Here is a 22733-nt window from a genome sequence, read left to right on the forward strand (position 1 = left end):
TTGCCCTTTTCCATCAATTCTCTTCTTACCACTAGTCCTTGGCAACATCTGATGTGTTTTTTTGTCCCTATAGTTTTTCTTTTCTAAAATGTTATGTAAGTGGAAACATAAAGTCTATAGCTTTTTTGGCTGGCTTCTTTCACTAAACCCAATTATTTCAAGACTCACTCAGGCTGTTGAATATATCAGAAGTATGTTTCTTCTTAAAGGAATAATATTCCACTGAATGGATAAGCCAAAATTTCTTTATCCATTCCCCAGCTGATGGACATTCACATGGAAGTCTCTGTACCAATGTATGATTTCACTTCTCTCATATCAATGCCTAGGAATGGAATGGTTGTATTATATACAAGTATAAGTTTAAATTTTTAAGAAACTGCTAAACTTTTTTCCAGAGTGACTGTATCATTTTGCATTCTCAAGAGCAGTGTATTCATTCCAGTACACCCACTTCAAACAAATACTTTATCATCAAGCAAATACTTTATATAGTTATTCCTCATAATTTTAGCCATTTTGATAGTTATGTAGTGATATCTCATTATGGTTTTAATTTGCATTTCACTAATGATGAATGCTTCTACTGCTATAAGTATCTTTTCATGCGCTTATTTGTCATTTGTATATCTTCTTTGGTGAAGTGTTTTCAATTTTTTTCCCATTTTTTAACCGGGTTATTTTTCTTTACTTTTTTTAAATAAAGTTTTGAGAATTCCTTATATATTTTTGATATAAGTTTTTTTCACACTGATGATTTGCAAATATTTTCTCCCTGTCCATGGCATCTTTTCATTCTCTTAACAGTGTCTTTCAAGAGCAGAAGTTTTTTTGGGATTTTTTTTAGTTTTGATGATGTCCAATTTATCATTTTAAAAAATGCTCTGGATTATATACTTTGTGCCATATCTAAGAAATATTTGCCTAATTAAAATCACTAAGCTTTTCTGCTATGATATCTTTAAGACATTTTATAGTTTTAGGTTTTACATTTAGTACTATGATCCATTTTGACTTATTTTACATATATTGTGGGGTACTGATGGGAGTTTATTTTTGTATATAGATATCCAACTTTGGGGAGCATCATTTGTTGAAAAGCCTATTATTTCTCCACTGAATTGCCTTTGTAGCCTTGTTTCAAAAGTCAATTTTTCCAGGGGCTTCCCTGGTGGTCCAGTGGTTAAGGCTCCACGCTCCCAATGCAAGGGGTACAGGTTCGATCCCTGGTTGGGGAACTAAGATCCCACATGCCGTGCAGCAGAGCCAAAAAAATAAAATAAAATAAAAATAAAACAACAAAAAAGTCAATTTTCCACATACATGTGGGTCAATTTATAAACTCTATTCTATCACATTTTTCTATTTTTCTACCTAACACTAATACATACCATACTGTCTTTATTACTGTGGTTTTTAATAACTCCTGAAAACAGGTAGTATTAGTCATCCAAATTTATTCTTCTTTCGAAAAGTTGTTTTAACTAGTTTAGGTTCTTCACATTTCCATATGAATTTTTGAGTTAACTTTTTATATTCCACACACACAAAATAAAGCCTGCTGGGATTATGACGGGAATTCTATTAAGTCTATAAGACAATTTTGGGTGAATTAACATCTTAACAGTTTTCTGACCCATAAACCTGATATACTTATAAACATGGCATGCATGCCTCTCCAGTTATTAATGACTCCTTCAATTTCTCTCTGTTGTTTCATAGTTTTTAATGTATAAACCTTGCACATTATCAGATTTATCCTAAGTATTTTGTAATTTTTTGTTGCTATCTTAAATATTATGTATCCTACTGCATTACTAAACTTATTAGTTCTAGAAGCCTTTTAAAATAAGTTCCATCAGAGTTTCTACACAGATGACTATCTGTTCTGCTAATAACAGATTTGGTTCTTTCTTTTCAACTAGATATATTTTCTTTCTTTTTCTTGTCTTGTTGCATTTGCTAGAATTTCCAGTACCATATTGAATAGAAGCAGTGAGAGCAAACATCTTCATTTTGTTCCAGTTGGCAGTTTATTTTCTTTCCATATTTGGCTTGTTTTTGTACACTTTCATATCCCACCTTGATCTTCATTGATGGGCACATTGAGAATTGGTAGAAAGCATGAAGCTTCTACTGCTATGAGTATCTAATAGAGAATACTATATTGTTTACTGGTTGACTAATTATAGATCTACTTTAAATACAGGATAAAAGATTAGTAGGTTGTGAAGAAGAAATATTATAAGCAGTCTCCTTAAGAAATCATTTTAATAATTATATAAATATTTAGTTAATCAAATATTAAAGGCTAACTTATCTAAAAAGACTGAGAAAACCTAGTGCTGGCAATGAGGTGGAACAACTTGAAACTCATATATTGTAGGAATACAAAATGGTAGACTTAGTGTGGAAAACAGTTCAGCACTTTCTTATGAAGTGATGCTCTCCATGCCCAACTTCAAGGACTGATCCCATTAGAGAGAAAGATTACACAGCTGGGAAACTATTTTCATGAGGGTCTTTATGGGATAGACTCAGAGGCACAAGTAGGATGCCATAAGTGCTCAGGCAGTTAAGTATGACACAGAGTACAGGAGAGAAGTTTATTCCCACAGTTTCAAGGACTACCATGTGGTTTCAGCAGAGAGGATTCTGGGAAATGCAGTGCTGGAAGAACCACAAGAAAGCACCTCCCAGCAAACACATTATCATTTCCACAGTGGATACTGGCAATAGGGCCTTGGCAAAGCTCTGCTCACAAGTGACTTCACATGCAGTGAAAATTGACCAAGGAATCAATTTTTCAGAACCAGAAGAATCTGAAAGGTGTTTGTGAGTTCAGAGGGGACATCCTGATGCACTAATGCATAAGGCTCTAAATGTGGCTGGAGGACCTATGCTAGGCAGGTGCATCTAAGAGTCAATAATATGTCAATAATATTATATTATACACAGGTTATACACAATAATATTATACACAGGCTATCAAGAAATAAAGATGCAATGTCAGATTATCCTGATTCATCCTCATGAACAACAGGGTAAGAGATTACCCTCATATAAAAATGAGGTAACATATGTGGTCAAACTTTGAAAAAATGCATTATTTTTTTCAAGTTGCAATGCGTTACTTATATTGATACATTAGTTTATATGCATTTAAAATTTTACAAACAGCTTTCATATATTCTTATCATTTGAGTAAATAAATAAATTATTAAGTAAGCAAATAGGAATTATTGTTTCTATTTTACAAAGGAATGAACTGAGATTCAAAGGGGATGAGTGATTTGTCTAAGGCTACACATTTTGTAATTGGCTCAGACAAGACTGGGTCTTCTGAATTCTAATCTAAAGTTCTTTACATTCTATTAAGCTCATTGTGTTAAGAATAAATTTGCAGTACCAACTTTAATATTAATAGCTCACAATATTTGGAAAAAAGGTTGCTGGATTCATTTTGGATTGAAAAGAGGATATTCAGAGAACCAGGAATGCAGCTTATTTTTAAATTTTTATTCTCTTTTTAAACTGTATTTCAATAGATTATTACATACTGTACTTTTGCTTCCAAATATGCATTACATAGACTACACACTCTAAATACATTAAAACATTTCAAAGTTATCCGAATTGGGTATTATAGTTGTTTAAAATCAGAGGTAAAAACATGGACGTTTCTTTCATTTCTGATACATGTTGGCTTAAAATTAAGTGAAGAAAATCTGCCAAATTCCTGTTGGAATGCAGCACTCACTAAAAAAAGTGAAAAATTACTTATATCCTTTTGCAAGACATTAAGAATGGACATGTTTTCATTGTTCTTCCTCTGATCAGGCTGTGTTTAGGTTTAAAAGGCTTCTATTTTGGTTTCATCTTGCTTCCAAATAGTAAATTTCTGGTTTGGAGTTTAGACTAGTTCAGTTATGCAATGCATTTTAATACCCACACTTAAACATATTTCCAGGCTAAGCAGATGTTAATACTCTCATGCATTTATGCCTTATGACACTTGTGGATCCAGAATTAAGTTTTAAATATTTGTGTTTAATTTTTTTAAGAAAACAGATGATCTTTGAACATTTATCACAAAATTTTTTTTAAATGTAAGATAAATAAATCATGGGGATGTAATGTACAGCATAGTGAATATAGTCAGTAATATTGTAATAACTGTATGGTGACATTTGGTAACTAGATTCATTGTGGTGATCATTTCATAAGGTATAAAAATGTTGAATCACTATGTCATATGCCTGTAACTAATATAATATTGGAAGTCAACTATACGTCAATAAAAAAAGAAAAAAAAGTGTTATTTGATATAACCATGACTCATTGAGCTAAGGCATCCTAAACAGTATCTTTCTTTCCACTCACAGTGCCATCATCATCCACCTAAAAGAACCATTAGTTCACAAGCCAATACATTAACAAACATGTATCAATTGAATACCTACTATGTGCTAGGTACTGTGCATGGTGTGGCAGATTTTTAATTGAAAGGTGCTATTCTCATTCTCACAGACTAGAAGTACACACAGACAAGTGCTCTGATGATCATCACATAAGATGACTAATGCTGTGACAAAGGAAAGCACAGATTGTTATGAAACAAATAAACAAACCAAGTATGTGTATCTTTCAATCCAGATGACGTAGGAAGTTTCCTGAGGGGATCTTTGGGGTTTATCCTTGAAATAAGTGCTGAAGCTATAGTATGAGTTCGTCAGGTGAAGGAGGAATCCCAGGCATAAAGAACAACATGTTCAAAGGTTTGAAGGCAGGTAAGAGTAAGAAGCCTGCAGTAAACTGCAAATCGTTAAACACAAGGGATCTTAGGGCCCCTGTGTGAGGTGTGGCAGCTAAGGATCTTGGAAGGCAGGCAGGGTCCATATGCACCATTAAGAGGTTTGGAACTTATTCAGAGGCTTGTGGGGGAGCTAGCGACAAAACAGAGTAGGGAATACTATTCCTGACATATTACAGTATGATGGAGGACAAATCTAAGAGAGATGGGATTATGGCAGGGAAACTGAGACTATTTTGTTACCCAAGTATAAAACACAAGAAGGCAGTGAGGGTGGAAAGGAGGAGCTTGATGACTGATGAGATGTGATGATGAAAGAGAGGGAGATGCTAGGATTTAGGAAACTGGGGGAGATTAGTGAGCATCTCCATGATAGTGGCCATGGCAGGTTAGGCTGAGAGTAATGAACAGTTCAGTTCTGAGGACCCCAAACATGTGGTGCTTATGGGACATCCAAGCAAAAATGCCCAGAAGGAGCAGGGCACTTGGTCTGGAACCAAGATCTCTCTGAGGTGGTGACTTGCACTTGAAATTCATCAGAATGCAGGCAGAGGAGGGTCTGGTCGAGCCTCAGATTTTCACTTCTTCTAAGTGTTCATAAGTGATTCCAAAACACATTGTTCAGAGACTACATATGTAGTAATGAAGAGTAGTTGAAGTTATTGATGTGAACAAACATCTCTAGAAGACTTTGTAAACAGAAGGAAAGGATATTAAAGATGGAATCATGAAAATGACAATATTTACATGATGGGCAAGAAAAGATGAACATTATAAGGAGAGACTGAAAAGAACTGGCAGTGAGGAAGCTGAGGGAGAAAACATCAAGGAAATATGCATCAGAATAGTTACATTGTTGGTGCTCCTGAAGTTATAATGTCGGTATAACGTTGGTACTCCTGAAGATAAGGTCCAGAAAGAAAATCCTGAAAACTACTGATTAAATTTGGCAACTGAGGGAACTGGGGATGTTAATGGGGCCAGTTATAGTGGACTGATGGAGATCAAAGTCAGTTGCAAAGGGTGGAGGCTCGACCGGACAGTGGGAAGGTGGAGACAGTGACTGTGGACCAAGAAGTGGTAATATGAACGGAAGAAGACAGCCAGAGTGGTAACAAGGTGGGGACCTAAGAACAGAAGTGGTACTCTTTTTACTTTTTCATTAGTTCTTCAGTATGCTTATATGGTAGGTGGGAAAAAAATAGAGATGGGAAAGCCAGAAAGACAGCAAGAGCAAATGTTAGAGGGAGAGGAAAACCGGCAGAGAGGGAGAGGAAAACCGGCAGAGAGGGGGAGAGCTTGCATTACCATTTGGTTAGTCCATGTGCCAGGCACCATAAATAGTTTAACTTTTTTTTAATATATAGATATGATTGTCTAACTCTATGTGTGGATATGATTATCTCCGATTTACAGATCTATGAAATGAGGCTCAGAGAGTAGAAACAGATGCTCTAGGCCACACAACAAGCAGAGCTGGGAATGCAGTACAGGACTTTCTGGCTACAATATTCATTTTCTTTTAATTACACCAGTTTCTCCAGCTTTTAAAACCTCCCTCTGCTTTTCACAAACATGAAAATCTCACCCCACACTTCCAGCTGATATAATATGTCCCCTCAATATAAATCACTATAATCTGTATACTTTCACTAGCCAAGAATTTCAATCCCTCTGGTATATAATATAAATCTAGTAATATTATTTGTTTCCAAATACAAAATTACAATGCCAACTATGTTCTTTTCAACCTACATGCACTCTCCTACCCCAGTTGTCCCCTACTGAAAATCACTAAACCACACCAAGCAATCCCCTGGTCTAACCCATCCTAATGTTGTTGCACATGAAGAAATGAGCCCTGCCATTTGCCATTCTTAGTATCCTCCGTTTTGAAAGACTGACAACATCATATACATAAATCGATATAATCAAGAAACAAGTTTTCACAGAAAGCATTGAAAGAGGTAGGAAGGCTCTTTCCAGAAAATTCAGTGCTGCAGTAATAGCGTGCTGGTTTCACATCCTCCCTGGCACTCACATCTTGATGCCCATATGACAACCATGTAAATGAAAAGAACTTCACCCACAGGACTGAGGCTGCTGCCAAATGCTCACTTCAGTGTCATAGAGACTCCATGGGGAAAGCAATACCTTTGTAACAACGTGATAATTCTTTGGCTTCTAAAATTTCATAGAACACCAGTGGTCCTAATTTTCTCTGGAGTTACATCTAATTCCATTCCATATGATATGGGCTCTTCTGTATTCTGTTCATTTTTATAACCTTTAAGAAGATTCTGTTAAGCCCACATTAATTTCAATGTCTTAGCATTCTCAGCATGAATTACTCATTATCCTATTTTCTTAGTCACTCTTCCCAAGTATATATAATGCGTTCAGAACTGCCTTTGAGAATGAATATTTTCTTTTACTCCATTGCTCCCTCTCTCATTTTACCCTTCATGCTTTTATGTCCTGAAAGTGCAAGGTTATTTCTCCTCATGTATTGATTTTCTTGCTTTGGTAATTTCTGGTTTTGCCAAAAAAAAATCATGCAATATGCTTGTTATCCAAGGATAAACTGATTTTTGGGGGGTTTTGTAAGGAGATTTGTTGGCTCAAATCTCCATAGATTTATGTGGGGTTAGGAGAAAAACTAACACCTAATCTTTATATAACCTAAACATATTCTACCAAGTCTAACTGATATTATTAAAACAAACACTTACCTAGGACATTGATGATGAAAGTCTTAGTTATTAAAGGAGATTATTTTTAAAGATTCTACAATAAATTAATCCTAATCCTAGTTTAACTTTTCTTTTCTGGCTTTAAATTAATCAACAAATTTAAAAATGCTCACTATGGTTTTGCCCTTAATTTTGCATTTTAAATCTGCTCATATTTGGCAGTAATGTATTTTTATTTACTCTGATACTTCTATATCAGAGCTCCTTTGCTTAAACAATTAGAATAAATGCATTGAAAGGGTGTATCATTATATGGACTTTATTTACTTCTGTGGTAACCAACCTAAGAGATAATTTTGCCTAGATAGATTTTCTGATGGCTCAAAGGAACAATATGAGAAGTGAGAAGTATGCATAAGCCCTCTGCCTTTTTCTCTTAGCTGAGTCATCCATAACTGTACAGCTGCTCTTTAGAAGCTGCCAGAATGACTTCAGCCCCTGCTGACAAGCACAGCAACCCATCAAGGAGCACAAAAATATGTAGTTCCTCTGAAAATTGGCATGACAAAGCAAAAAAATGTGATGCACATTGTTTAATTGTCATATAATGGGATTATTTTCTTCAGTGTTAGACCATAAGATTCTGAATATTTATTCAGTCTCTAGTGGATTCTGAGGCTATGTCAAATCAGAAAGCAGCTTTCCACTTTCAAGTTTCTTTCTTCTGCAGAAGAATGCATACTATGCCTGTGGTCTGCATCTCTTGGACTGAACAACTGGTAGGCTCTGTATTGCCTATCTTCAGTGACTGCCATTCACTAAGATCTATAAAATAAGGGCCAGCTGGAAGGTATACAAGTTGTCTTGGCTCATAGTGAAGACAGGAAAAATATAGTAATTGTTTAATTAATAAATATTCAAGTCATGAATGAAGCTTGGCATGACACTGAAATTAATGACAAACAAGCTCAATAGGGGAGGCTCCTGCCTGTTTTCTTTGTTACTATATCCACAGAGCCAAGAATGTGCTAGGTTGGTTAAGTAGGTTGTCTGAGTGGATGAAAGCATGCAGATCATGGCACCTATGTGTTCACGTAGCAGGTACCTATTGTAATATGCCAGACCCTCTGCAAGGTGCTGGGATGCAAGGTTTCTGTTTTCATGCAGGCCACGTTGACCAGTAGGAAATTGGCAGAAGGAAACTTGAGAGAAAAATACAGCTTTACACAGGCTTAAGAAATATTTTAAATAACTATTATGTTGTAAAGGTGTATTATAAATCCAAATAAGAGAACAATATTTTCTATAACTAAAGAAATGTATTTTTTTAAATTTATGTTTATCTTTGTTACCTCAATAAGTAGATGTTATTAACCATAAGTAGGAATTTGTTTTGAATTTACTCTTTTGAGGACTCAATAAAACAAGCTTTTTAAAAATTAACTGTTGGGCTTCCCTGGTGGTGCAGTGGTTGAGAGTCCGCCTGCTGATGCAGGGGACACGGGCTCGTGCCCCGGGTCCGGGAAGATCCCACATGCCACGGAGCGGCTGGGCCCGTGAGCCATTGCCACTGAGCCTGCGCGTCCAGAGCCTGTGCTCCGCAACGGGAGAGGCCACAACAGTGAGAGGCCCGGGTACCGCAAAAAAAAAAAAAAAAAAAAAAAAAAAATTAACTGTTAATCTTTAGTATCAAATCACTTTTCCTATATTCTTAGCTAAGTTCAGTTGAACAATTTGCAAATGGGCTACTTATTACAAAAGGCTTCTGTTAAATATAAAGTTACACATATTATTTGACAGAGTATCTTGAAGGTTCAGAATAGCAGATTCACTATTACTGATTTTGTGACTCCTTTGTCCCCAGGGGATCTGACCTCCAAGTTACTACCCTAAATGAGAAATATCCTGCCTATAAAATATTACATATCTGCAAAATATTTTGTCCTATATCACTAGCAGGAATACAATTAGTTAAATACCAATTTATCTTAATATTTACACATTCAATCTCTTTCAATGGGTGATAATAAAGTGTTTTGAGGAAAATAAATCTGGTTTCAACGAGAAGCAAAAAACACTATTTAGGGCAAATGACTTTTAATGACTTCTGTGTGACTATTAATTTAAAGCAGATAGATGTTTTTCATGTTGAATGAGATATAAAACCAAAACGGTCACTAAAAACAGCAGTAATGGCATTTTCCACTAAGAACATTTACTGATGCCCTCTGACTGTATTCCAATTCATGAGATCACAGCCAGAACTTCCCAGCTCTCCTGGAGTTCCAACTGACATATTTCTCCATTTCTTGCATATTTCTCTGTGAAGGGACATGGTGTTTCATTTTTAATAGTTCACAAGCTCTCCCCAAGGCAATATTTTAGAACAAGCCTGAAGATTTTAGTTATGGATCAACATGTGGCTATAAAAATTACTTTTTTTCCCCAAGTCTTAGCACACATACACACACACACATACACACAAATTTTTTTTTTTTTTTTTTTTTTTTTGCGGTACGCGGACCTCTCACTGTTGTGGCCTCTCCCATTGCAGAGCACAGGCTCTGGACGCGCTGGCCCAGCAGCCATAGCTCACGGGCCTAGCCGCTCCGCGGCATGTGGGATCTTCCTGGACCGGGGCACGAACCCGCGTCCCCTGTAGCAGCAGGCGGACTCTCAACCACTGCGCCACCAAGGAAGCCCCACACAAATATTTTTAAGAAAGTTATCTTGCGCATTTATTCTTTAATTTATTTACACAAAAACGATGAGTTCCTCTTAGGTGCCAGGCACTCTGCTAGTAATGGGTTTCAGTGACTAAAAGAAGGAGAAAAACAATGTGGTCAGTGTCCTGCCATATGGATGTGCAATGAGAAATAAGGCATAAAGAAGGGAGACTTTATTACTTTGAAAACGTCTTTCATTTTAACTATATTACTGAAAATTTGTTTTTTCATTTATGGAATGAAGACTCTTGGACTTTACAGTGGTTTTTCAAATTTCTCCCCTAGGACTTGATTCTGGGAAGATTCTTTGGGACTCCCTCAGAAAACACCTTGAATTGAGAATTGCACAAGGCTACCCTCTGCCCTTAATCTCTTTGATAGAGCTCTCTAAACATATTTGAGCTGCCAGTTAATTTTTTAGTTGCAGGAAGAGTTTCAAGGCTAAGAACCAATTTATAAGCCACTAGGCTAGATAATTTTTTAAGTTCTCTTCCAGCTTCACCATTCAAGGGTTCTAGGAAATGTCTACTCTGGCTTTATGATTTCAAAGTAATTGTTTTTAGAAAAAAAGTTTGTTGGTTGGTCACTAATCACTGGAAATGAGAGCTCCCAAATTACACTGGACTTTAAATCCCACCCTGCCACTTACCAACTATGTGATCTTGGGCAAGTTAGGTTTTTTTCCCTAGACTTCTTTTATAAAAGGAAATGAGAGTAGAATCTACATCCCCAGGATTAAATGCAATATTGTATTGGAAATTTCTTACTATTGTGTTGGGCAAGTAATAAGCCAAAGAATCAATCCCAGACTTCACAGTTTCTTGGATATTAGAAGCTGAATTCATTTCTCATGATGCAGAATATCTGCTACACAAGCAAAAGGTTATGTGATTCACCAATATTTTTCATTTTCATCTTGATGGAATTTTCATTTGAGACATTCAGAATACTTTATGAAGTTTAGTGAAAACATTTATAGAACACTCCAGTGGAGTAAATAGGTAAAACTATATTTTTTATTATTCTTTTTATTTTATAAAAGAAATAAGAAAGTAGAGAAATTAAGTGGCTTCTCAGAAATGAATAAATAACTAGGCTTTAGACCCAGAAATCAAATCAGAGATGATGTTCCATGAAAATACTACTATAACTACATGGGTTAGTAAAATGTTAAACACATTTAGTTCCCACAAAATGAATTCTAGTTGAATGCCTAAGAGTACTCAGTATTCTGAGTGTTATGTATAATACAACTCTTTTACAAAAAATTGTGTCTTTTCTAATTTATTACAAAATAAAGCAAATATTATTTTACCTTGATGAGTTTTAACAAACATCTAAAATAAATGGCTTTGTAAGGATCTTTGGATTTGTAAACAAGTTAAAGCAGTGGGAAAAAAAGGATATTCCAAGAAGATATATCCAAATAAAGGACAGGAAAACACACCCAGTTTCTCTCTTCTTTGTTTAATAATTAAAAATATTCATTTATTGTCAATGTCAGTAAACATATCTTATGATTTTAACAAGGGGGAAAAAACTCCAACTTTTCCTCCCCAAATAAGAAGTTAGCTTTTCTTTGGTAGAGATTCAGTCACAAAAGTTATATAGAGAAGTTCTCTACTAGGGAAGTAATAACTAAAATAATGAGCATTTTTCTAAGAAGAAAGATAAGGACAATTAGAAAATTGAACGCAGGCTGAAAGCAGACCAAGAAAGTATTTTTTTTTGAAAACATTTCTACTGCTTCCCTAATGTCTAACAATTGGAGCTAAACATTTTTTTTAAGTCTATGAAAAGAAGGGGGAATTCTTTGGAAGACATTAGTGTCTGTCAGAGGAGAACTGGAAAAATTCATTTCCAATGTAAGCCCTGCTTGTAGGGTCCTTGCCTGAGGAAGTAGGTCCAACTGTCATCAGTGACCAGAGCCAGGAAGTTCCCATGGGCCACAAGGAGGATGGTATAGAAAAGTACAGCAACTTAGGAGCTTTGAGAGCAGCCATCTGAGGGCCCTACTTCTTCCAGTAGTGAGAGGCTACGTCAGTTTCAAGGGGCTTCTGACAGGAGCCTTATATCTGGCAGACTAGGCCAATGTATATCCCCAACATCCTACACACAGCTACAGAGCCTGGCACCGAAGTGATGCTCTGCAGATTTCTAGAGCAACAAATAATTTTTTCAGGCACAGCACAGATTTTCTTAGTGAGCCAGGGAATCAGTCAGAAACTCACTACAGCCAAGAGAGAAGACATCCCTGTTTTGAGATACAGTAGACCGGAAGATAGGGCCATAAATATTACCGGTGCTATTGATTTTTACTGTCCATTTTCTAGGCTAGTGCCTGGAAAAAATACTCATTACAAGTTTATATGCTTCATTTCATTTAAACCTCATGATAGCACTGTGAGGGAGATAAGGTAAGAAATATTATTTCAGTTTTATTGAGTAGGGAATAACACTAAAATTTCTATGTCTCAGTGCTTAGGTAGCAGGGAGCAGAATCTATCCAACCTTAATTTCCTCACCAGATCTAGACTACCTTACATTAATCCTCTTTATAAAGCTCCATTTGGGGATCATTCATTTGGGAATCAATGTATACAATTTTAGGTGTATTTTTAAATTATAATATGCTAATTATAAAATGATATGCATAAAATATTTTAATGCCTAAATTTAGGGGATTTCAAAATGTAACAACTTACTTTTCATAATTACCTGTATGTGAGAAAATTTAAAAGAGATGGAAATCAGAGAGCTCCCATGTGATCTTAAAAATTTAGACTTTCTACCCAATTCCAAGCACTTTAGACTTTCTACCTAATACCAAGCATTTTTCTATTTTAGAGGTCAAATTTGTTACTGCCATTATTTTTTCCTTGAAATTTTATATTTTGTCCCAAATCTATAAGGAAACAAAACCACTGCTCTGTGGTTACCTATTGCAGCAAGCATGTTCACTCCACATCTACACTCCTCTGTGATATCCCTTGGCCCCTGTCCTTTTTAATTCCAGTGTGGGTGGCTTGCCCTCTCCACCCTCTGTCTACTGCATGGTTGACTGCCCTCGACACAAGTCAGGTGAAACTAGTCATTCAGAAAAACTTAGTCGTTCAGTGTTGGGCAATAGATTCAGCAAACATTAAAGTGTTTATTATGTGCCAGTGGCTTTAACAGAGGTTATCACAACAAACTCCGAGGTAGGTACTATTACTCCTGCAGCTCAGAAATGTTTAATGACTTGCTCAGGGTCATAGAACTAGTTATTGCTAGGATTTAATCCAAGTTTTGGACTTTGAATTCATTGCTCTTTTTCCTACACAAACAACACATCCGGCTAAAATCTTAGGGTATGAATGAACATTTGTTAACTGGAGCAAAAAGTGTAATAAAGGATGACCATGCTGAGAAATTAGAAATAGGAAGATATAAATCTCAAGTATGATAATAATTGGCAAATATAGACTCTTCGGTTAGTAATTAATTTAGTGACACATAGATATTGTCCCAACATATGACACCAAATGTGACTGAAAAGTATACATGTGCTCTTACCTTATATACGCTATACAAAAACTAACTCAACAAGGATCACCGATGTAACATAAGAGCTTAAACTATAAAACTCTTAGAAGAAAATGGGAAAAGCTTCATGACATTGGATTTGTCAATGATTTCTTGGACATGACACCAAAAGCTCAGGCAACAAAAGAGAAAAGAGAAAATTTTGGCTTTCTCAAAATTAAAAACCTTGGTGCATCAAAAGACACTATCAAAAAGAAAAAAAGAAAAAAAAAGAAAAGGCAACACACAGAAGGGAGAAAATATTCACAAATCATCTATCTGATAAGGAATTCATAACCAGAATTTACAAAGAACTTTTATATCTCAATAACAACAAAAACCCAAACAACCCAATTAAAAAAATGGACAAAGGACTTGAACAGACAGCTCTTCAAAGAAGACATACAAATGGCCAATAAGCATATGAAAAGATACTCAGCATCACTAATAATTAGAAAAATGCAAATCAAAAGCACAATGAGATGTCAATTCACACCCATTAGAATGGTTAGTATAAAACCACAAAGAAACAGAAAATAAGCAGCATTGGCAAGGATGTGGAAAATTGAAACCCTTGTGAATTGCTGATAGGAATATAAAATGGTGCAGCCACTGTGGAAAATAGTATGACAACTCCTCAAAAAAATTAAAGAGTTAACATATGATCTGGTAATTCCATTTCTATGTATATACTCAAAAGAATTGAAAGCAGGAATTCAAACAGATATTTGTACACCAATGTTTATAGAATCATTATTCACGATAGCCAAAAGATAGAAATAATCCAAATGCCCACTGATGAGTGAATGGATAAACAAAATGTGGCATATGCATATGATAGAATATAATTTACCTTTAAAAGGGAAGAAATTCTGGTATATGCTACAGCATGAATAAAATTTGAAAATGTTATGCTAGGTAATATAAACCAGTTGCAAAAAAGACAAATATGCTATGATTCCACTTACATGAAGCACTTAGATTAGTCAGATTCATAGAAACAGAAAGTAGAACAGTAGTTACCAGGAATGGGGAATGGTTTAATGGGTATAAGGTTTCAGTTTGGGATGACGATGATCAAAAAGTTCTGGAGGTGGATAATAGTGATGATTGCACAACAATGTAAATGTAATTAATGCCATGGAACTGTAGACTTAAAAATGGTTAAAATAGTAAATTTTATGTTATGTGTATTTTACCACAATTAAAAAAATATGCCTGCAGTTACTTGAGAAGGTGAGTACACAGCCCTTTAAAAACTGTGTATGTGTGAATTGGGGTCAAAGACTGAGGGGAGGCACACAACATTACTTTTCTCTGAATATTAGCAATGCAGTTTTTTTTTTCATTTATTCAACATTTTACAATTGTATATTAAGGTTTTTATTCACTTATTTAAAACATAAGCAAGTCATGGCTCCTGTCCTCAGAAAGTTCACAGGTTATTTTGAGTAAACAGTACATCACACACAAACCTGTTATATGCTAAGTCAGTTCCTTATCTCTCATTCATTCCACAAATAATTATTGAATGTCTAGCACACGCCAAGAATTAGCCTAGGCTTCGGGGACACTATGGTGTATAAAACAAAGCTCCTGTCCTAATGTAGCTGACATATTTGAGGAGAGGCAGACAATAAACAATTGAATAAATATGTAATGTTAGATGGTGATCAATACTGGGAGAAAATAAAGCAGTGTAAGGAGGAGAGGGAGGGACTGACTTGGTGAGAGCAGGGTGAGGGATATTTTAATAATGGCCTGTCTGAAAAAAAAAAAGATTAAAGTGATATTAGAGTAGAGAACTGAGTGAAAGAAAAAGTAAGCAATGCGGATTTCTGCAAGGAGAGCATTCCGGGCAGAGGAAAATTGAATTGCTGAAGCCCTGAGATAAGGACATACTTAGGCATTCAAGGAGTATGGAAGTCAAAGTATTAAAAAATACTCCAAATTTTAAAGGTGAGAAGATGAGAGAGAATCAACAAAGGTCACTGAGACGGAGTGGCCCACAGAGTGGTGGAACCAAGGGAAGAAATTACCTCAAGAAGGAGGGGGCATTTAGTTAACACAAGTGCTGCTGATAGTTCCCCTGAGCAGACAGAGATAGGACCACTGCGTTTAGCAACATGAGGTCACCGGAGACAAGAGCCATTTTAGTGGCAATGTGGGGACAAAGCCTGATTCAAGTGAGTTTAAGATGGAAAAAGAGGAAGTAGAGAAAGCACATACAGATAACACATTGGGATTCTGCTGTAAATGGTAAAGAAGAATGGGGAGAAAGCTGGAGAAAAATATGGGTTGAGGAAGGTTTTTTTCTAAATGGAAAAAATAAAAGTATGTTTTTATGCTGAAAGCACTGATCCAATAGGACAAATTGATGCGGGGTAAAGAGGGAGCAATGGATGAAGTCTTCAAGAAGGTGAGAAGGAATGCAATTTAAGGTATAAATAGAAGTAATGGCTTTCATGGGCAGGCTTATCTACATTTATAGGAGTGAAGGCAGAATATGTAAACATGGGTGCAGTTAGGTGGGTAGATGTGCTATCAATGTTGCCCAAGTACTGGTGCAATGGTTTGAAAGTTGAATCTAACAGTGTTGGGGTTTTGCCAGAAGAATAATATAGAGAGTAATGGAACAAGGACATTGAGAGTGTAAGGAAGGTCATGAATGCAATTATGGATCATTGAGTATGACCTGTGTGGGGAGAGAAATAAGGACACAGTTCAGGGACAGGGGCAAAATGAAAAGGTGGTAGGATTAATGGATAGTAGATTCCATTTGGATCAAAGTTTCTGGAATTGGGACACTGGAGGGAGTGAACTGGAAAGATAAGAGGTAGTTGTTAGAAACTGAGATTGTGGAAGGGCTACAGTTATTAGGTCTAGAGTATGACCATGGCAGCAGGTGGTTGAGAATGACTGGAATGGGATCAAGGAACTGAGATTCCGGGCTCTACGTGGAAATACGATTGCAGAGACAGTGAGCTGGATGATAAATTCTTTAAGGACAAGTGAGCGAGGGTCTCTACATTATTTAAATCAAAGTAACATTGAAGAGCAGTTTTGGAAAGCATTTCACCAATTCTTCCTCTAGAGCAAGAATTCTTAACCTAGAGTCTATGGAAGGGATTGTAGAATTCCCAGAATCCTCTGAAGTTGTAAGCAACTTCTTTTCTTTGTGTAAATATGTGCTTTTTTAAAAAGAAAATCCATGGCTTTCATTAGGTTCTCAAACTGGTCTAATATCCCCAAATACAAAAACTACTACCGAGGCATAAGAAACTATATATAATAAAAGTAAAATAATAATTCAAATGTAATCCATTCCTAGGGCTGTCTTTACCTATAGGCATAGCGACTCCTGTTTATAAGGTTGTACAATTTAAATTTGCCAAGCTCCCATCACGATCTTTGCTCATTCTACTGCAGTCATAGTGGTCTTGTAGTTATTCCTTGAATTTGAGAAATCTTTGCACTTGTAGCCTGTTGCACTCACTGTTCATCTGTCTGAAATGTTTTCTCACCATATATTGATAAAATTCAGACTCTCGTTGCTTCGGATTTCCACTCAAATGTCTCCTTGTCAAATAAGCCTTCCTACTCCCTGCCTACAACAGCAGCCCCATCCCTCCAGGGGCCATTTCTACCCTTTACTCCAATCTGGTTTTCTTCATAGCACTTATCTCCACTGGACATACTTTCTATCCATTCATTTGCATGTTTCTTATTTATTTTAAACAGACTCTACAATGAAAGTGTCGTAAGAGCAGAAATGTTGCCTGTTTTATCTTTGTTATTCTTGTTGCATTCCCAGCACTTAAAATGTTATCAGATGTGTAGTGACAACTTAGTAAATATTAGATGTTGAATGGATCTCAAATTCTCATCAGTTATTTCTTGGGCAACAGCACTGAAGAAATTATTAAAATGCAAATGTTTTCATAAGGCCTATAGGCTTGTTTCTTTCTCCTGAATCTTACTTTATTGCTCTTCCTCTTCTCAGTCTCTCCCTGTCTTTCCTCTGATCCTTAAATGTTATGTAGAAACACTCATAGATGGGCCCTATCCACAAGCCCTTCTCTCAGCACTGCTTTCTCTCTGGCTGCAGCCCTCTCTTCAGGCCAAACTGCTTGGACAGTCACTCTCCACACTGCCTCTGCCTCCTGCTCTCCCTCCTCAGAATCTACTGCAACCCCACTTCCACTGCTGCAGCTCTAGGAAGGTGTCTCTCCAAAGGTCAGTGATGACCTCATCACCAAACACAATGACATGGCTTTAAATATAAAAAGTTATGTTTGGCCTTGTTGGCCAGTTCTCTGGCTTCTCTAGCATCACTCAGTGCTGCTCCAGCCTCTCTAATCTCCCTCCCACACTCTCCTTTTCATCCTTTGGTACCCAGGTCAGACTGCCCTTTCCCTTTACCCTGTAGGGTCCTGCCTTGGTAATCTTCTTAGTGTGTTCTTCCTGAAAGTCTCATTACCTCTCAGGGCTTCCCTGCATGCTTTACATGGCTGGTCTCCAGACTTTGTGCTCTAACTTTCCTCTTGAATTCCAGAGGCACTCAACATCTCTACCAAGAAGACTGTAAACTCTTTGAAGCTTATATGTTTATTTTATATTTCCACTGCCCTCCTTTACAGATGAGCAGATGGAGGCACAGAGAGGTTTAGTAACTTAGTGGAGATCACACAGTTATGGAGCAGCTGATCAGAAGCATCATAGTTCAGTAACTAGGTAAGTTACTGAACTTTTCTGTACCTTAGTTCCCACATCTATAGAAGAGGATGAAAGAATAGTCCCTATGCCACAAGTTGGCTATGAGTATTAAAATGTAATAAAAGTATGGGTACCTGATACATCATAAATGGCAAGTACGTGTTAGGTATTATTTTCCTTATTTGGGGTTTGAATATGTTCCCTTTGAATTATATGTCATAGTGTAAAGTGTAAGACCTCAAATGTAGGGAAAGCATTTGAGCAGAGAAAGAAAGAAAGAAAGGTTGTGAACTTTTACATGAAAAATATGCAAAAGAAAAAATATTAGTACACTAAATGGAAAGAAAGAAAGTCTGCTACATATCAGGAGTTTCACAGTTAATTTCACTTTAACAGTATTTGGAATATATTCAGTTCATCACATCATAATACTGAGTTACATTGACTTTACCACCTAAATGGGAGATTGTGTGTGGAATCTTTGACAGAATAATGAATAATTCTGTCATTTTCAAAGTCATAAAATTATTAATTAACTGAAGCTTTTGGTAAATAACATGTCACTTTATCTCCTCAGCTGTAAAAATTAGCCCCTGGAGTCTGGAAATTAGCTTTCACCAGTGTTTCCACTGTTAAAAATAAGACAACAGACTCAGAATGGAGTCATGCTAAGCCCCATACCACCAAACTGAGATGTAAATTAATTACAGTTTTGGTCTTTCCCAGAAATGGAAACTTAAACCCGTCAATCAGGAATCCCTAGATCAGCACTAGTGAGGTAGTCTGATAGACCCCTGCCAGGCCCTAAAGGAAAGTGACCTTGATACAACCAATCCACCTTTTACTAGTATAACTTCCTCATTCCTGCTCTTTTCTGCTTGAAAAAGTCTTTCATTTTGCACAGCTCCTCAGAGTTCCTTTCTGTCTGCTAGATCAAATGCTGCCCAATTCATGAACTGTTGAATAAAGCCAATAAGATCTTTAAAATTTACTCAGATGAATATTTTTTAATTCCACGTATGAGTAATGGCCTTGTCTTGTACTTTCAGATGCCCAGGCACTTAGGAGGAAACAGAAGTTCATCAAAAAGTGGTCTCGTTTAGGTTGCTTCCATGTCCTGGCTATTGTAAATAGTGTTGCAATAAGCATTGGGGTGCATGTATCTTTTCGAATTATGGTTTTCTCCAGGTGTATGCCCAGGAGTGGGAAGCAACTTAAATACCCATCGACAGAGGAATGGATAAAGAAGATGTGGTACATATATACAATGGAATATTACTCAGCCATAAAAAAAGAACAAAATAATGCCATTTGCAGCAACATGGATGGACCTAGAGATTGTCATACTGAGTGAACTAAGTCAGACAGAGAAGGACAAATATCATATGATATTGCTTATATAAATAAGCTTATATGTGGAATCTAAAAAAATTGTACAAATGAACTTATCTACAAAACAGAAATAGAGTCACAGATGTAGAAAGCAATCTTATGGTTACCAGGGGGAAAAGGGTGGGAGGGATAAATTGGGAGGTTGGGATTGACATATACACACTACCCTATATAAAATAGATAACTAATAAGGCCCTACTGTATAGCACAGGGAGCTCTACACAATACTCTTTAATGACCTATATGGGAAAATAATCTAAAAAAGAGTTGATATACATATACGTATAACTGATTCATTTTGCTGTACACCTGAAACTAACACAACATTGTAAATCAACTATACTCTAATAAAATTTTTTTTAAAAAAGGTCTTGCTTTCCTCTTCTAATACATGGTTGATAGGTTTGTTCCTAATCCAAAAAGGTCACCTGCTGTAATAATTATCACAGGATAGAGTTTTGTTAAACTGGACTAAATGTATGTTTCTGCCTCTTGGGCAAAAAAACAGGATGATCTATTTCAGTATGTTAAAAATAAACATAGATTTTTTTTTCCTCAAAGAAAAGACTCATATCCCACTATCATTGGTAGTGTCTAGGGTAAAATATCAGACACTAACCAAAACCTTCTATGTCAGTTTTGGTCCTCTAAGTACTACCTGTCATTTGAAGTTCTAGAGCCTTTATACCTATATCATTTTTGACTTTTAGTTGTATTTCTCGTACTGGATGCCCCATCTTGGTATGTCCATCAGCAGTACCTACACACTGTCAGCACAGTGGACTGATTGATGTGTTCTAACACCATCATTCTAGAAGTAATGCTGCAGACATGAGAAGTCATTCAAAGATGTATGACACTCTGGATCCACTGAGTTCATTCTCTTCCTGTCACAAATGGGACAAGGGTAGAAGGGAGAGTGCTGGCACCAGAAACATCTGCACTTGAACTCTGACTCTACCACCCAGTATTTTATGTGGGGTTACTTGGGTCTCTCAGGGCCTCAGTTTCCTCTTCTGTAAAATGGGGATAATACCACTTACCTCACAAGGAATTAAAGAATTGAGCATGTAAAATGCTTTCAATCAATGTTAGTTCACTTACTTGAACTAACATGAGAGCTCTTTTCTTGATGTTTGAGCACTTAGAATGTTAACTGACATAAGCACCTATGTGATCAAAACCATTTTCATTCTTCATAATAGTCCCTGTCACCTCTGCTAAGCATACGGTTTCATTTGTAAACAGGAGGCAAGGGTCTGAAATGACAGGCAGGTAACTCATCTGTTTTCTCTTGCATGACTGCACCAATGGCAATAATCAATATTTCAGTGGTAACTAGATTGCATTTAATGATCTGTTTGAAACCATTACTTAAACTTGTTTTCATCTGGTGCTTATTAGTGCCTTACTGAAGAACATGAATTTTAATTAAAGTCTTCTCCATGAATTTGTGAAGATATTTTTTCTATATATCTGTGAAAGGATAACCTAGCTCAAACCTCAAAGGCATATTTCCTTTTCTTTGAATCATTGCACAAAAGAAAATTTTATAGGCCTTCTTTTGTAGAACTAAAAGAAGCACAAGAGACAACTTTTTACACTTGCTTAATAGATGGTGAAATCTTTCAGTGTAATTTGTACTTCTCAATGATGCATTTATCTTACCATGCCCTTTTCATATTATCTTCTTAGTTACCTAAGGAAATGTTTAGTATAAACTAGATCTTTTATCCATGAAATATCCATGAATTTCCATTTTACAAATGAAAATATGGCAATAAAAATCTAGTCCTTGAGGGGGCTTCCCTTCCCTGGTGGTACAGTGGTTAGGAATTCGCCTGCCAATGCAGGGGACACTGGTTTGATCCCTGGTCCGGGAAGATCCCACATGCCACGGAGCGACTAATCCCGCTCGCCACAACCACTGAGCCTGTGCTCTAGAGCCCACAAGCCACAGCTACTGAGCCCACGTGCCACAACTACTGAAGCCTGTGCCCCTAGAGCCTGTGCTCTGCAACAAGAGAAGCCACCGCAATGAGAAGACCATGCACTGCGACGAAGAGTAGCCTCGGCTCACCACAACTAGAGAAAGTCCCCGCGCAGCAGTGAAGACCAAGTGTAGCCAAAAAAAAAAAAAAAAAAAACACCAAAATCTAGTCCTTGAAAAGCACTTTTAAGAGAGCTATAAAATGCAAACATAATCTGGATTCAACAAAAATTAAATTTATTTAATTTGAATAATATGTTTTCATTAATAATATGTAGTCTTGAATAATCATCAGAATGTAATTGCTTTGAAAAGTGACTCAATCCAATTCTCTGGGTAAAACTGCTCACATAAAAGTGCCCCAAGTTCTAAGTGTTCTGTTCAATCTAGGGGAAACGTATGCATTTTAAACTCTTGAACAACTGGGAATTATAGGCAAGGGCTGATCCCACTTTCAGGGAAAAGTAAATATTCTACTTCCATCTATGACAAAAGTTCACAAAAATCTTGAATAATAATCACCTGCAGAACTTTTTAAAAAATAATAACACTCCATGAGATTTTGATTGAGCAGGTCTACTTCATGTGAATTTCATAATGTGAATCATAATGCAATTATGTTTATGTTTTGTGAAAGAAGGAAAATAATGTTTATTTTCTAAAGTCCTTAACCCGATTTACTTGGGGTAGAGGGGGTGATAACAATATATTCATTATCTTACTTCATTGTAAAGATATAAACCTGCCTTCAAGTGAGGAACCTCCATTTCATAGCTTGGGCATAGATCACTGAGATTATACTATAAAATGCAACTTTTATTGAAGAACAATTTATGGGG

At 36.4% G+C, this 22733-nt stretch overlaps 1 protein-coding gene across 7 annotated transcripts in view; it reads right to left on the reverse strand.

The window, feature by feature from the left end:
- Positions 1-22733, reverse strand: part of PDE1A (phosphodiesterase 1A) — a 351645-nt gene that overhangs the window by 171573 nt on the left and 157339 nt on the right. The window lies entirely within an intron of this gene.

Source organism: Mesoplodon mirus (assembly GCF_964341445.2).
Source record: "Mesoplodon mirus genome assembly, chromosome: 8".
In the NCBI taxonomy this organism is placed as follows: Eukaryota; Metazoa; Chordata; class Mammalia; order Artiodactyla; family Ziphiidae; genus Mesoplodon; species Mesoplodon mirus.